Here is an 18632-nt window from a genome sequence, read left to right as displayed (position 1 = left end):
TGACTTTATATTAGTTTGCAGCAAAACTTTAGTATCTAAGGTTACACTAATAAAGCAATAGTGATCACCATAAATGTATCTTAAAGGGATAGTTCACCCAAAAATTTAAATATCTTCTTTTGTGTTCAACAGATTTACATATTTGAGGGTAAATAATGACTTTTTTTTTTTTTTTGGGTGAACTATGCCTTTAAATATGTAGATATAGGTAAATACATGAACAATTAGCTGAACTGATACACAACACAAAATTTTAATTGATTACAGATTTAATTTTGCATATTTATTATTTTATATATAATTAGCCACAATCAATGGCATATAACAAATGAATAAATATTGTCTTTGAATTCACAATATTGTGGCAGACAAATAAATCATTGAATCGATAAATCAATATATTGTTTATTTTCATATCATTGAACTTTAGCCAGTCACTGGCCTACAACCCACAGTAATCAAAAGAAAAAAAAATAAAATAAAATAATAATAAAATAAAATAAAATAAAATTATTTAATAAATAAATAAAAAATATTTAAAAAAAATAAATAAAAATATTTAAAATATATTTAAAATATTTTTAAAATATTTAAAAAAAAATAAATAAAAATATTTAAAAATAAATAAAAAATATTTAAAAAAAAAAATAGAAAATAAATAAAAATATTTTAAAAATAAATAAAAAATATTTAAAAAATAAATAATTGTACAAAATTAACATTTAAAATGCAATGTGAATTATATGGTGAATGCAAAAATTATCAGTGCATAACTTGTATGTTCCTCAAACAGTGCCATCATATTAAATTGAAATATGGACTATGAAAGCTTTTAATGTGGATATGAATGACAGAGCTTATAGTGCTTTTTGAAGTTTGACAGCCTCTGGTCAGAATCACTATTAAAAATGCTGGGTTTTCATTGTATGGAAAAAAGCAGCGTGAACCTTCTTCAAAACATCTCCTTTTGTGTTTCATGAAAGAAAGATGTAATTCGGGTTTGGAATGACATGAATGTGAGTAAATAGTTTCATTTTTGGGCAAACTATTCCTTTAAGGACAATATCTGATGTCAGCCAACAAACGCCGTCAGGGTATTTTCTCCAGCTAGCCTTTACCCACCGTGCTTGCAGTGTAATCTCCTCTAACCCAGACCTGGGCCTCCCTATTCTTCCAAACACAAACATTCGTGTACACACACACTCACACTCACACACACGCTCTGTACGCTCACAATGCGGGCATTCATGCACACTCTGCTCTCAGATCAAAGACTCTCCAAACGGCCAGCTGTAAGCATGCTTACTGCTGCATAATTCATTCTTTTCAGTCACTTGAAAACATGCTCAGCTGGACTTGGCAAACCTGCAAAACAACCTCCAGAGAGAAAGGCGACTTACAGGGACAGAGAAAGAGAGAGTGAGAGAGCCTGTCGACGAATGTTGAGATTTGAGAGTCTCCCCCATGGAGTTCGGTAGACAAACCAAAGCATAAACTGATCAAAGAGACTGGTTGACTCTCAACAAGAGATAAGATAAACAAAACACTATCAACTAACATTACAGTAAATACTGAATGACAGCTGATTAGTCAACAATCTCTTACAAACAGTACTGTGGTACAGTGAAAACAATAATAAAGAGAAGAAATATATAAATAAGTTTATTTTACATATATAATTTTATTATTATTATAATTATATGTATATATAATGAAAAAAAATATATACTGATATATATATATATTTAAGATTATATATTACTAATATATTAATACTGAATTATATAAATATTAAATAATTTAAAAAAATAATGTATATACTTTAATTTGATATATTACATTTTATATATATATATATATATATATATATATATATATATATTAATTAATTAATAGTATGAATTATTAATTATAATCATATATATATATATATATATATATATATATATATATATATATATATATATATATATATAATATATTTTTATATTATATTTATAATTATATGTATATATAATAAATAAATAATGAATACATATATATATATATATATATATATATATATATATATATATATATATATATATATATATATAGACATTTTTATTTATATATTAGATTATATATTACTAAGATTTTAATACTGAATTAATTATATCAATATTAAATAATTTAAAAAATAATGTATATACTTTATTTTGATATACATTACGTTATATATAATATATATTATTTAAATAATAGTATGAATTAATTATAATCAAATATATATTATATAAATATATACAATGTATATATGTATATACAATAAATAAATAATTGAATTAAACTGAATTAATTACTTACATATTTTTTTAATTACTGATGTATATTATATGTTATATTATTAGTAAAATTACTATTATATGAATTATACAGAATTAAATCGATAATATAAATGATAAATATTCTAAAATATATGGCTGATGATTCACTAAAACCAGGACATCTGAATCTTTTGATGACTCAGCAATGTCAGGCAACACTAAGTGACGTAGGGCTCTTATGAATTCATTCAGGTTTGGTTATGACTCACTCAACACCAAGCCATTAAAAGTGAGTGATTACAAAAATGTTAAAAATCAAACATAAGGCTGACCGAGATCAGTACAATACGTGGTTTAACGGTTGGAGTAGAATTAGCTGTAAAAAAAAAACCCAGTGAGGGGGTCGGGTGACATTCCTTTCGGCGTTACAAAAGTATTGACATTATGCTGGTGGAGGTTATGCCACAAAAGCCATTGAGGATGTGGTGGGTTAAAGGTCGTTAAATTACAATATCAGCTTGATCAGCACAAAGTAAAGCAGCCCTGAGGAACACCCACTGTTTGCAATTAAACCGAGCTGATAAATGGACCTCACATTGATGCAGGGTTAAGCTCAGCGTATCTTCTAAGGGGAAGGATGGCGCCAAAAATGTGGCTCATCAATCGTGCATTGACAGCTTACTCTGTCTGCTGTCAGGCTCTTCCACCAAACTTAATTTTTGCATCCTTTTTGAAACGACAAAATTACTGAAGCTTGTTTCTGCCATGGAATAAAAAATAATTAATAACTAAAAAGGTAATTACGACTTTTTATTTCTTAGTTCTGACTTTTTCTCAGGATTGCAAGATATAAATTCACAATTGCGAGATTGCGAGTTATAAATTCAGAATTGTGAGATGTAAAGTCAGAATTGCGTAATAAAAACTCGCAATTGCAAGAAAAAAAGTCAGAATTACTACCATATCTCGCAATTCTGACTTTATATCACGCAATTCTGACTTTATAACTCGCAATTCTGACTTTATATCTCACAATTCTGACTTTATATCTCGCAATTCTGACTTTATAACTCGCAATTCTGACTTTATATCTCACAATTCTGACTTTATATCTCGCAATTCTGACTTTATATCACGCAATTCTGACTTTATATCACGCAATTCTGACTTTATATCACGCAATTCTGACTTTATATCACGCAATTCTGACTTTATATCTCACAATTCTGACTATATAACTCGCAATTCTGACTTTATATCACAATTCTGACTTTATATCTCACAATTCTGACTTTATAACTCACAATTCTGACTTTATAACTCACAATTCTGACTTTATATCTCACAATTCTGACTTTATATCACAATTCTGACTTTATATCACACAATTCTGACTTTATAACTCACAATTCTGACTTTATATCTCACAATTCTGACTTTATATCTCACAATTCTGACTTTATAACTCACAATTCTGACTTTATATCACAATTCTGACTTTATATCTCACAATTCTGACTTTATAACTTACAATTCTGACTTTATATCACAATTCTGACTTTATATCTCACAATTCTGACTTTATAACTCACAATTCTGACTTTATAACTCACAATTCTGACTTTATAACTCACAATTCTGACTTTATATCTCACAATTCTGACTTTATATCTCACAATTCTGACTTTATAACTCACAATTCTGACTTTATATCACAATTCTGACTTTATATCTCACAATTCTGACTTTATAACTCACAATTCTGACTTTATATCACAATTCTGACTTTATATCTCACAATTCTGACTTTATAACTCACAATTCTGACTTTATAACTCACAATTCTGACTTTATATCTCACAATTCTGACTTTATATCACAATTCTGACTTTATATCACACAATTCTGACTTTATAACTCACAATTCTGACTTTATATCTCACAATTCTGACTTTATATCTCACAATTCTGACTTTATAACTCACAATTCTGACTTTATATCACACAATTCTGACTTTATATCTCACAATTCTGACTTTATATCACAATTCTGACTTTATATCACAATTCTGACTTTATATCACAATTCTGACTTTATATCTAACAATTCTGACTTTATATCACAATTCTGACTTTATATCTAACAATTCTGACTTTATATCACGCAATTCTGACTTTATATTACACAATTCTGACTTTATCACACAATTCTGACTTTATCACACAATTCTGACTTTATATCACGCAATTCTGACTTTATAACTCGCAATTATGACTTTATATCTCACAATTCTGACTTTATATCACAATTCTGACTTTATATCACAATTCTGACTTTATATTTCACAATTCTGACTTTATATCACAATTCTGACTTTATATCTCACAATTCTGACTTTATATCTCGCAATTCTGACTTTATATCTCGCAATTCTGACTTTATATCACACAATTCTGACTTTATATCACAATTCTGACTTTATATCTCACAATTCTGACTTTATATCTCGCAATTCTGACTTTATATCTCGCAATTCTGACTTTATATCTCGCAATTCTGACTTTATATCTCGCAATTCTGACTTTATATCTCACAATTCTGACTTTATAACTCGCAATTCTGACTTTATAACTCGCAATTCTGACTTTATATCTCACAATTCTGACTTTATATCTCACAATTCTGACTTTATATCTCACAATTCTGACTTTATATCTCGCAATTCTGACTTTATATCTCACAATTCTGACTTTATATCTCACAATTCTGACTTTATATCTCGCAATTCTGACTTTATATCTCACAATTCTGACTTTATATCTCACAATTCTGACTTTATATCTCGCAATTCTGACTTTATATCTCACAATTCTGACTTTATAACTCGCAATTCTGACTTTATATCTCGCAATTCTGACTTTATATCACGCAATTCTGACTTTATATCTCACAATTCTGACTTTATATCTCACAATTCTGACTTTATATCTCACAATTCTGACTTTATATCTCACAATTCTGACTATATAACTCGCAATTCTGACTTTATATCACAATTCTGACTTTATAACTCACAATTCTGACTTTATATCACAATTCTGACTTTATAACTCACAATTCTGACTTTATATCACAATTCTGACTTTATATCTCACAATTCTGACTTTATAACTCACAATTCTGACTTTATAACTCACAATTCTGACTTTATATCTCACAATTCTGACTTTATATCACAATTCTGACTTTATATCACACAATTCTGACTTTATAACTCACAATTCTGACTTTATATCTCACAATTCTGACTTTATAACTCACAATTCTGACTTTATATCTCACAATTCTGACTTTATATCTCACAATTCTGACTTTATATCACAATTCTGACTTTATATCACAATTCTGACTTTATAACTCACAATTCTGACTTTATATCTCACAATTCTGACTTTATATCTCACAATTCTGACTTTATATCTCACAATTCTGACTTTATATCACACAATTCTGACTTTATAACTCACAATTCTGACTTTATATCTCACAATTCTGACTTTATATCTCACAATTCTGACTTTATATCTCGCAATTCTGACTTTATATCTCACAATTCTGACTTTATATCACAATTCTGACTTTATATCACAATTCTGACTTTATAACTCACAATTCTGACTTTATAACTCACAATTCTGACTTTATAACTCACAATTCTGACTTTATAACTCACAATTCTGACTTTATATCACAATTCTGACTTTATATCTCACAATTCTGACTTTATAACTCACAATTCTGACTTTATATCACAATTCTGACTTTATATCTCACAATTCTGACTTTATATTTCACAATTCTGACTTTATATCACAATTCTGACTTTATATTACAATTCTGACTTTATATTTCACAATTCTGACTTTATATTTCACAATTCTGACTTTATATCACAATTCTGACTTTATATTACAATTCTGACTTTATATTTCACAATTCTGACTTTATATCTCACAATTCTGACTTTATATCACAATTCTGACTTTATATTTCACAATTCTGACTTTATATTTCACAATTCTGACTTTATATCACAATTCTGACTTTATATTACAATTCTGACTTTATATTTCACAATTCTGACTTTATATCACAATTCTGACTTTATAACTCACAATTCTGACTTTATATCTCACAATTCTGACTTTATATCTCGCAATTCTGACTTTATATCTCGCAATTCTGACTTTATATCTCGCAATTCTGACTTTATATCTCGCAATTCTGACTTTATATCACGCAATTCTGACTTTATATCACGCAATTCTGACTTTATATCACGCAATTCTGACTTTATATCTCGCAATTCTGACTTTATATCACAATTCTGACTTTATATCACGCAATTCTGACTTTATATTACACAATTCTGACTTTATCACACAATTCTGACTTTATCACACAATTCTGACTTTATATCTAACAATTCTGACTTTATATCACAATTCTGACTTTATATCACGCAATTCTGACTTTATATTACACAATTCTGACTTTATCACACAATTCTGACTTTATCACACAATTCTGACTTTATCACACAATTCTGACTTTATATCACGCAATTCTGACTTTATAACTCGCAATTATGACTTTATATCTCACAATTCTGACTTTATATCACAATTCTGACTTTATATTTCACAATTCTGACTTTATATTTCACAATTCTGACTTTATATCACAATTCTGACTTTATAACTCACAATTCTGACTTTATATCTCACAATTCTGACTTTATATCTCGCAATTCTGACTTTATATCTCGCAATTCTGACTTTATATCTCGCAATTCTGACTTTATATCTCGCAATTCTGACTTTATATCTCACAATTCTGACTTTATAACTCGCAATTCTGACTTTATAACTCGCAATTCTGACTTTATATCTCACAATTCTGACTTTATATCACAATTCTGACTTTATATCTCACAATTCTGACTTTATATCACAATTCTGACTTTATATCTAACAATTCTGACTTTATATCACGCAATTCTGACTTTATATTACACAATTCTGACTTTATCACACAATTCTGACTTTATAACTCGCAATTATGACTTTATATCTCACAATTCTGACTTTATATCACGCAATTCTGACTTTATAACTCGCAATTATGACTTTATATCTCACAATTCTGACTTTATATCACAATTCTGACTTTATATCACAATTCTGACTTTATATTTCACAATTCTGACTTTATATCACAATTCTGACTTTATAACTCACAATTCTGACTTTATATCTCGCAATTCTGACTTTATATCTCGCAATTCTGACTTTATATCTCGCAATTCTGACTTTATATCTCGCAATTCTGACTTTATATCTCGCAATTCTGACTTTATATCTCGCAATTCTGACTTTATAACTCGCAATTCTGACTTTATAACTCGCAATTCTGACTTTATATCTCGCAATTCTGACTTTATATCTCACAATTCTGACTTTATATCTCACAATTCTGACTTTATATCTCGCAATTCTGACTTTATATCTCGCAATTCTGACTTTATAACTCGCAATTCTGACTTTATAACTCGCAATTCTGACTTTATATCTCGCAATTCTGACTTTATATCTCACAATTCTGACTTTATATCTCACAATTCTGACTTTATATCTCGCAATTCTGACTTTATATCTCACAATTCTGACTTTATATCTCGCAATTCTGACTTTATATCTCACAATTCTGACTTTATATCTCACAATTCTGACTTTATATCTCGCAATTCTGACTTTATATCTCACAATTCTGACTTTATAACTCGCAATTCTGACTTTATATCTCGCAATTCTGACTTTATATCACACAATTCTGACTTTATATCTCGCAATTCTGACTTTATATCTCACAATTCTGACTTTATATCTCACAATTCTGACTTTATATCTCGCAATTCTGACTTTATATCTCACAATTCTGACTTTATATCTCGCAATTCTGACTTTATATCTCACAATTCTGACTTTATAACTCGCAATTCTGACTTTATATCTCACAATTCTGACTTTATATCTCACAATTCTGACTTTATATCACAATTCTGACTTTATATCTAACAATTCTGACTTTATATCTAACAATTCTGACTTTATCACGCAATTCTGACTTTATATTACACAATTCTGACTTTATCACACAATTCTCACCTTATATCACAATTCTGACTTTATATCTCGCAATTCTGACTTTATAACTCACAATTCTGACTTTATATCACAATTCTGACTTTATATCTCACAATTCTGACTTTATATCACAATTCTGACTTTATATCTCACAATTCTGACTTTATATCATAATTCTGACTTTATATTACAATTCTGACTTTATATTACACAATTCTGACTTTATATCACAATTAAATCTTGCAACTGCGAGAAAAAAAGTCACAATTACCTTTTTTATTTTTTATTTAGCGTTGGAAACAAGCTTCCATACAAAATTGCTCTTTTGTGTCCTGCAGGGACAAAAGTTGGTTTGTAAAGTCATGAGTGTGAGTCAAATGATGATTCATCATTTACATGTAATTATGTAATTGTCCTTATAAGGTTGTGATAATACAGTAATATCACCAACATTGCAGCTTTAGCTCTTTGTTTGTATGAACTGCTTTTGGCTTTCTGCTGAGCCAGATTGTTCTTTCTTCTGATAACACTAACTCAAGTCTCTGTTCTGCAAGTGATCTCATTTCCGTGCTGAGTCTGTCTGAAGAGAGTTTAGACTGTATGGGTCACTGAAGAGAAAGGGTGATGTCAGAAGCTGAGAGCGAGCCTGACGCGTGGCTCACATACTCTCTCTCTCTTTCTCTCTTGCACTCAGGTTTATCATATAGCTGTCATCTTGTCAACTAAAACATATCTCAGAAAAGTGGTGAAATTGGATCAAAGAATTTGCTTCACCTCACAAATCTTTGAAAAGCTTTGACCGTTTCAAATGACCCACAAGTATCGGGGTGTTGGCCCCTGGGTGTGTCGTGACGGGCAGGGTAGAAACCCCAAATTTTTGAGACAATGCCTGCGCTGCACTGCAAGGCCTGATGGATGACTCTGAAGACCCGGGCTGCCATTAAAATCACAATAGCCTAAACTAACAATACAAAGACTTTCTGTAGGAGGTCCATGACTAAGGAATGATGAGTCTAAACTGAGACTGCAATATTCATAGCTGATTTCCATGAGCATTATAGAGATAAAAAATTTACCTGTTGGTTTACATTATATTTTAAGCAACAGAATACAATAATAAAAAAATACAATCGAAATTGATGTTATAATACTAATATTAGTATAATATTTGTAATTTAAAATAATTTTAAAATCACAAAAACAGGCTTGAAATAAACGCATAAATAAATTAATTTTTCAAAGAAATTTGAGTAATATTTTTTAATAGATATCATGTTATTAAGAATTGCATCTTTCCGTATTTTTGTTATTGTAGTTTTCTCGTATTTATCAATTGTTCTTATATAAATAATATAGAAATATAAAAATCTTAAAATAAAATTATGTATATACACACACACACACACACACACAAGTTCAGGTTGAGTTTTATGAAAGGTTATAATAATAAATATAGCTGCAAGCAGCAATTACGGGGCCAAGCACAAAAACGGCACAATAAGCCAGCCAACATGGCTGTGAACATCACACCAACTGCAACACTGAACAATTAAGAATCTATTAAGATCATTTTAATCAAAAGAGCTGAAAAATTATCAAACATTAGTATTTACTGGTTCATCACTTTCGACCAATAGGTGGTGTTGTGACCAAATTAAAGTGTCCAAAAAAAAAGAAAAAAAAGTCTGATTATAAAGAAAATCAAGGTAGTGGAGACTTAGTTATGCTGACTATGGCAAAATTGGCATCAATGTTCTCAGTATGTCCCACGGAATATAATAAGACCAGTCTCATTACAATAGGCCACATTTACATAAAGCTATTAGCATTTTTTAAAAATGTCATTATAAAATTTGACCACAAGGAGGCACTATCTCAAAACCTGTTGTTTACCTTCAGAGCATGGTGCCGATGGCACATCCTGAGTTTCGTAATGGTACATAAATGCATTCGTATAATATAGCATTTTATATCATAATACTGTATTGTAGTGGAATGGAAATGTAATGTTTTGTTTCATTATAGCGATATATATATATATATATAATATATATATACCAAGAGGCACAATACCACCAGTTTTTTTTTTTTTTTGTGTGTCCTCAGGGTGACCCCATACATGTGTGTGTGTCAAATTTGGTGCAAATATCTCATTTCGTCTTGGACCTTTACATGTAAGAGATCATAAAAAATGACCCATGGACGACTTTGTTTTGATTTTTTTGTCAGTTCCTATCAAAATTTTGACATTAGGGCATGAACATTTAGTTAACCAGCTTCTTTCCGTGTTTCCTACGCTGGTTTAGTCTTGATCCGACTAACGGTTTCGAAGATATTCAAAATTGTTTTTTAAGCGCTAAATCACCACGCTGCACAAACCGTAAGTTGGAATCTAGCATGTTTGGTATCGTTGGACTCAGCAAGGATTCAGGAGTCTAAGAATATGACTCCCATGAAAATAAGTTAATCACATCAAAAGTTATAAGCATATGAAAAAAAAAATTCTACACTAGGTGGCACTGGTCCAAAACTTTTCAGGCTCCTTCAGGGCATTGTGCTGATGACCCATACCGAGTTTCATAACATTATGCTAATGCGTTCATAAAATACAGAATTTTAGCACTAAATTCAAAATGTCCGATGGCCAAAATGGCCGATAAGGGGAAATTTGATATCATTTGATTCAGCATGATGCCCCAAATCCAACGAGAAACAAGAAAAATTATGATTTTTGGACAAACCCATCAGAAGTTATAAGCAAAAATAGCCATTTTCCGTATCTCCGGACCAGTAGGTGGCGCTGTGCCGAAACACTGCATGATGCCTCAGGGCATGCTTGTGATGACATGTACCAAGTTTGGTCTGAATACAATAAAGCACCTTCGGTGTTAAATAAAACAATACAAATATAATACAATACAATTTAATTATTAATTAATATTATACAAATAATTATAATAATATAAATACATTATTTATTATAAATGTATTTATTATAAAAATGATTTAATATTTAATAATTAAGGTTTAATTAATATTTATTTAATTACATATACTTAAGTACATGTTAGGTATTATATATACTTAAGTACAGTAAAAAAAAAAAAGTTTGATGGGTCACTTAACAACTATATGCATCATAATATTTCAAATATTGTTTTATTTGACAATTTCTGTAAAAACTTAAAAAATGTCTCAATCCTCAGCCTTCTCATCACCTCAGCCATTTAAATTTAGAAAAATTCTTCAATGTTTGCACTTTACTCAACTACTAAGGTTAGAAAGAACTGAATTAAAATGCTTTGCAGAACAAATTCGATCAAAGCTACACTTTGCAAAGTGTCTTACAAGTTTGATTCTGATAAATTAAGGTATTCTGACTTGATTGACACCACACATTGTCCAATCACACTAACAGACTAATCATCTACCTGCTCATTTAGCGCACAAGCATGCATGGTGAGGAACGACAAAATTGCCATATGGATATAAGTAAAGGTCAGCCTCCAAAAGCAGATGGTGGTCTGAACAATCCCCTCTCTGGGAGTCAGTCAGCTTAGACTGATATGATCTGCAGGCTCAATGCAGGTGTTTCCCTGAGAGCAGGACCGAGGGGTGCGGCCAGCTTTTCCCCTGCCAGATAAAGCCATTCACACACACACACACACACACACACATACACGCTTATGTGCACACACATGCCTGCTACCATCTGATTAGAGTTAGCCAGCTGTCCTCTGTGACGGGTAGAGCCCGTAACACGATGACACCCCTCCGTCCGCAAATCATTTTCAGAGGGAGGGTCTGAGAGGAAATTCAAGGCCAGATGGCAAGAGACCGTGACGGACAGTCTTTTCTTTTCCAGTGGACACAACCCCCCCACCCCTTCCACACACACACCCCTCATCCCGCCAAAACTGCTATGATTATTTAGTGAAACCAAATCTGATAGGAAAGTCATGGACATGATCAGATTGACCAAATTTATGACCAAACTTGATAAACTCACAACAATGAGGTCAAATATATATATATAACTTAAGTCAAACTTCATTTATAAAGCACATAAAAAAATAATAAACAAATTTAACAGTAAAATTTTAGGCTTAAGAAAAAGAGAGGGGGGAAAATAAGGAACCTTTCCTACTGCCTCTGTCTGGAGTCCCAGTAAACCGCTCACTGCAGTATGCCTGATGATAAAAGCCCTGAAAGTGTGTACATGTACAACAGTCTGGTACTGAAAGAGCTCTAGAATGCTGAAAGCTTCTCTTCCTGCGATAGCAAAGCCAAACTGGAAACACAGAGTGGAAGGAGTTGGTTTTGAGCTGTTTTCTTTAATGGGAGCAATTAAGCATGCTTCCTGTGTGTGCGAGAGTGGGAGAAAGTGTTTGTGTGTGTGTGTAAGTGTGCTTGTCTGACTGTGTCCTAACATGGTGCGCTGGCTGGAAACATCACACCAGCCTGCTGGAAATCACACATGGAAAATCCAAACAACCCCAAATGACCTCTTGTTCACTCTTACTCTATCTCAACTCTTTCTCCATCATTTGATAAAGTCTGCAAACTTAAGAAAGGAGAGCTAAAAATGAAGGGTAAACTTGCCAACCAAATGACTTTGAAAAGAAACTTGAATAACAAAGGCACATTGACTGAGCTACTTAAATGTATTTCTCACTCACAATAAGATTTCTAAATAAGGTTTCAATATGCTATTTTTAATGAGCACTTTTGTATTTGCAGCAATTTTATTTTGAGTTGAAGTCTTGTTCATGCACAACTTTTTCCACCCTCAATGTACATGCTGCTGTTTTACAGTAACTGCCAATGAACCAAAACAAAACCAGAATCACGATATACGCTGCGTGTTTCACATGTTTATTTACATGCGAGGAGCTCATGATAGTGTTTTAAGTGTGGCTCGGTTTGCAGTAAATGCAGCTAAAAAAATATTATTATTATATTTTCTTAAATATTGGATTTTTTGTTTTACAGAAAAAATTACAAAAGGAATTTTTTGTTTTGTTCAATATTTAATTAATAATAATCAGTGTTGGGGAAAGTTACTTTTAAAAGTAATGCATTGAAATATTGCGTTACTCCCTCAAAAAGTAACTAATTGCATTACTTAGTTACGTTTTTCTCATCTGGGCTGGGCTGTTTGTTTTTGTTTTTATAACAATAAAAAAAATTCTATTTTTGGCAAGTGCAACGGCCCTTACATAGCCTGACTTCGTCATACTCATATTCTAGGCAGAATGTGAGTCTGATACTGCTCCATTGCACTTGAATTATGGGGCGTGTCTTAACCGAACCAGTAAAAAAAAAAAAACTCTGCACTCAATTGGATAGACCTACAACCAATCAGAGCAACGCAGTAAGTGACGTATGTTGAACTTGTACTTAAACTTTTGCCGAATCCCGTTGGAAGGACTGCAAACACATCTTTCCCATCGACAAATGCCTTGATTGCGGTTCTTTGTTCGTCTTTTAAAATTAATGCGCTGTCGATTTCTTTTATTACAGACGTGATAGCGGAATCTAAACATCTTACTTCTCCAGCTGCAGTCATCGTTGGTGAAAACCGATTCAACCCAAGCGCTCTTTGATGACATGGGTGGTTACGTAACCGCAGATAGCCTGTCCATCATCGATTAAAGCCCACCCTGGCAATTTGATTGGCTCGGCCTTCTGGGAGCCGAGCATATTTACTCCACAATGGATCGAGTCCAGACCGAACTTCCCGTCCAAAAAAATGTTGTGGGCGGGGTTCGGGCTGGCACCCAGGCTAGCCCTTACACACCAAAAGTGAAATGAATAAGCCTCAGGCTGAAGGAAATGCAAATTCAGGCCTGTACAGTAGAGGGCGCAGTTCAAACAAACAGCTGTTCAATTCAATTAAATTCAATTCACATTTATTTGTATAGCGCTTTTCACGATACATATCGTTTCAAAGCAATTTAGAGAATCCTAAGAATCCTAAGAATAGGATGCAGGAAAAGAAGTAAATGTATGTAAGAGTAAATGTATGCCCATTTAGTGTAGAACTAGTCTAGAATAACCATCACAGCGCACACCACACCTCTGCACATACTCCTAATTTTACATAACATGGGGACAGGAGAGCTGCTAGTCAATAAATGGGAAAACAAAGTAACTTGCGTTACTTATTTGAAAAAGTAAATCAGATATTTTTGTTGTTGTAAATATAAAAGTAATGTGTTATTTGTAATGCGTTACCCCAACACTGCTAATAATAATATACTAGATTTTTTACAGTAATAAATGCAATTAGATTTTTTTCCCCAAGTCTCATTTCACTCATTTTATATGATATTCATCTTTTATAGTTTTAAAAGTGTATACAACACATACAATTAAGTGAAAATATATCAAAACACTTCAAAATAGTTTACGCTTGAGACGTGACCAAAAAAAAAAAAAAAAAAAGATTTTCAGGCCAGAAAAGAATAAAATACACTAATAAGGAACAAAAGCTTTTTTTACAGCTGCCACCAAGCAAAAATAGCATGTATTATGTGGCTCAAGGACTCTCTGAAACATGATATCTGTGTCTGTTTCAATCACTCATCCGTCTCAAACAGTTAAGAGGTGTGAGGCTGAAGCATGCTGTGACCTGTCTCCTAACTGGCTCTCAGTGAGGTAATATCCAGGACTCTCACACCTATCAAAGCCAAATGAGAACATTAATGCGGTTCACAAAGGACTCATTTCTTGTGTCCATACGGTCTTCCGGGCATCCGTCCCTCCTTGCATGAAGCCACTTTTTCAAATTCACACGCCATCCCTTGAGAAACATGATTAAACTCTGTACCTCTGGGAAAGAAAACACGTAAAAATTACTCCTCTGCCCCATTTTATGCAACACAAAAGCAGCAAAGTACAGGTTTAGAGTGGGAATATACATAGTTCTTTGGTAGACCTTTTTTAAAACGGCCCACATTGAGGGACCTCCTCTGGAGCGCAATACAGCCCTGAACACAAAAGCAATGTCCAGTGTGATTTTACAAACATTTCTTTCATATACCACCTGCCTCCCACCTGAATCCCTCCTTTTCCATCAAACCAACCTTACACTTACAAACTTCCAGTTCCTTCATCATTATGTAAGAAAGTCTTTCTGTGTGGCTCTAGACATACCCGTAGGTAGAGGTGTGGTGGGATTTTGTAAGCACTTAAAACATAATTGGCTATGTTACGTAGAGTGAGTAAGCACTTATGGGTGTATTACACCAAGTTTAAAATCATTTTAATAAGGATTTTAATCACTAAGTCTAGGAGATAAAATCTAGCTGTTGAGCTGTGGTGCTCATGAGGGAAAAATAAGTTTGAATCTGGCTGACAACATTCTCATTCCTCAATTTACTTCTCTCTTTTCCGGTCAATGTAACTGTCCCAACTATTAGCGATTGGCAAAACCAATGGACTTCACTAATCTCAACAAATACAAAGTTCTGTCATGAAACTAGATGCGCAGGCTAATAGGTCCTTTAACTCAACCTGTTTTGTAATCACATTGTTATCTATAGGACACAGCTGATTGGTTCCTGCTGTATCAGTAGCCAATGAGCTCACATGCTCAATCTTCAAATACATGAGCAGCATTTGCCTTAGCAGTGGAGCACGCTTTCAGAGACCCTCCACCTTCCCCAGCTCCACCTGTATAGATCTGTTACGGGTAATTCATGTACGCTACATTGTACAGCAGCAGCATGTCTTACTTGCTCACAGCAGCGTGTCGTGTATGTATTGGCAGTAGCAAATCCTGTACTTACTCTGCAGCAGCAATAATCAACAGCAGCAGCAGCAGCAATAAAAGCAGCAGCAATAATCAACAGCAGCAGCAGCAGCAATAAAAGCAGCAGCAGCGTAGCAGATCTATTCCGCCAAGACCAAACATATCAACATTAGCCGCTTTTCCACCGAAAGGTGGAACCAGGAACCAGGAACTTTTTTCCCAGGAAATGTTTTTCTTTCAGATCTGTTGCTGTCTGCATTTCCATCGCGATCTAAAGTACCGTAGAGATTAACTCCGGTGACGTAGAACTGCGCAAAACTTTACAGTTCCAGCTGGATTTCGTCCTTAGCATTTAAGCTTTATAAAGCCTGAAACTCGCCGTTGGTCCATCGTTGTATTTTTTACATAATTTTCCATTGTTGATTCGAATCGCAAACAACTCTTACTGCACACACCTTGACAGACTTTTAAAAATGATGGTTGAATCGAAATTCTGCATAAACTCAACTAATCAGCATGTTTAGCGCCCATTTCCCACGCCAGAAAGCTCTGGAACTTTGGAAAAGTACTACCTTGTGAGCAAGTACTTTCTGAGGGGGAAATTTTTACCTGGAACTTCATTTAGTTCCTGCGGTCGAAACACACCGAGTACCACTCCAAAGTCCCTAGTTCCTGCTAAATTTCCTGCATTGGAAATGCGGCTATTGTCATACTCATTACCATGCCAAACACTCCAAGAGTTGTCATGACCGAACTGACCATTATGACACTGTTAGTTCCTATAAATAAAAAAGCTAAAAATATAATCATTATATTCAATGTATTCATCAATTTGCATGTTCATTGCACGTCTTTCAAAAATATCTTAAGAAGAGAGTGGCCGCATGTTTTTAGTTTGCCTTTTCGTGTACTTCTGCTGCTGGCAGAGACTCGACAGCATATTAGTTAAGCCAGAACAGAGTGACTAACTCCCATAACCACTAGTTTCCCCTGCAGAACGTAATGTAGCCCAAACTGGCACCACAGTCTCGAAGCGGGTCTGTTATCCTATTGTTAAAGACACAGCTTTCCAATTTCCAATCCTCCGAGGCACGCATTATGTTCACAAAGCCCAGCACTGCCTGAGCACACCAGTCTATTCATTATTTTACACTCACAATTTGCTATTATAAAATGCAGAAAGATGTGGTGTTGTAAGGTAAAATTAATAATGTTTCAGGCTCTGTTTGCATGAATAGGGCTGCACACAAAATATTAAATTAAATTAAAGGTATGTGTGCTTATATGTGCATGCTGGGAAACCCAGCAAGCACAAATACGCTACTGAAATGCCCGCCAAAGACTGAACAGCATAACTGTTTTAGGCCTTATACATATGATAAACACCTTAGATCAGATTTACATATATTCCCAATCATGAAAGTCATAAAAACTTCTGCTAAATGTGCTAAATGTTGTTCTAACATCTAACAAGAAATATTCTAGCTATGCACTGCACATGAATAAATACTTAATGACATTTTCAAAATGAAAACGGGCATACAGAAGCAAATCAATGATAATACACTGTAGGTACTAAACTAAACTAACAACGGTCAATTATACTGTTTAGGGGTCAATATATGAAAATATTTAATCACAGAATGGCCAGATATGTTGTGCTTAAAACGATACAATACTTTTCTCAAGTATAGGTGGATATGGAATATAAATTTCTTGAGAAATATTAATTGGCTGAGATTATGTTAAGTCCTCCTCACAGTATAGCCCCTCAGAAGTGAAACCACTGTGATTAGATCTTTCTTTCTTTGAACCCAGCGGGGGACTGTCAAATCTACTTATGGCATGTTTTCTCTGCCTAAAATAAGTACTAGCAAAGCAGAGCTGAATGGTTTATGATATCAAAGGCGACAGAGAGGGCACGCTAATTCTAAAAATGTTGGGAGAAAAAAATCTTACGTAACACACAGCCAAAAAAGACGTCTGTGAGGGGAAGGAAAAGATTTGTTTTGTTCACCTGTGAAACCAACGGCAGCCGCCACATACAATCTATAGCAAAAACTCTGATTCTTTGGCTTGACTCCAGTTTTTTGTGCTTCCGTGAGGCTGTAAAGAGCCCCCTCAGGTAAACAGTGAGATAAGCTGAGCCACGACACGAGGAAAAAAAAACAAAAAAAACTACATATTGTTTTGAAGTGAAAGGCGGTTGCTATAGGGATGGCTGCTAATTAACCACACGGCGCTTGCAGACCTGAGAGCCGCAGGACTGGGGACCGGAATCTTGACTTGTATGGATCTGTGATAGGTACGCACAGATAAATTAAATCTCAAGCAGTTGTTATGGACGATGAAATAATGAAGGT

At 33.2% G+C, this 18632-nt stretch overlaps 1 protein-coding gene across 4 annotated transcripts in view; it reads right to left on the bottom strand.

Moving 5' to 3' along the window:
* Positions 1 to 18632, bottom strand: part of tead1a (TEA domain family member 1a) — a 53651-nt gene that overhangs the window by 17609 nt on the left and 17410 nt on the right. The window lies entirely within an intron of this gene.

The sequence above is a fragment of the Chanodichthys erythropterus genome, chromosome 24, assembly GCF_024489055.1.
Source record: "Chanodichthys erythropterus isolate Z2021 chromosome 24, ASM2448905v1, whole genome shotgun sequence".
NCBI classification, from domain to species: Eukaryota; Metazoa; Chordata; class Actinopteri; order Cypriniformes; family Xenocyprididae; genus Chanodichthys; species Chanodichthys erythropterus.
This window is presented reverse-complemented; position numbering and strand designations above follow the sequence as displayed.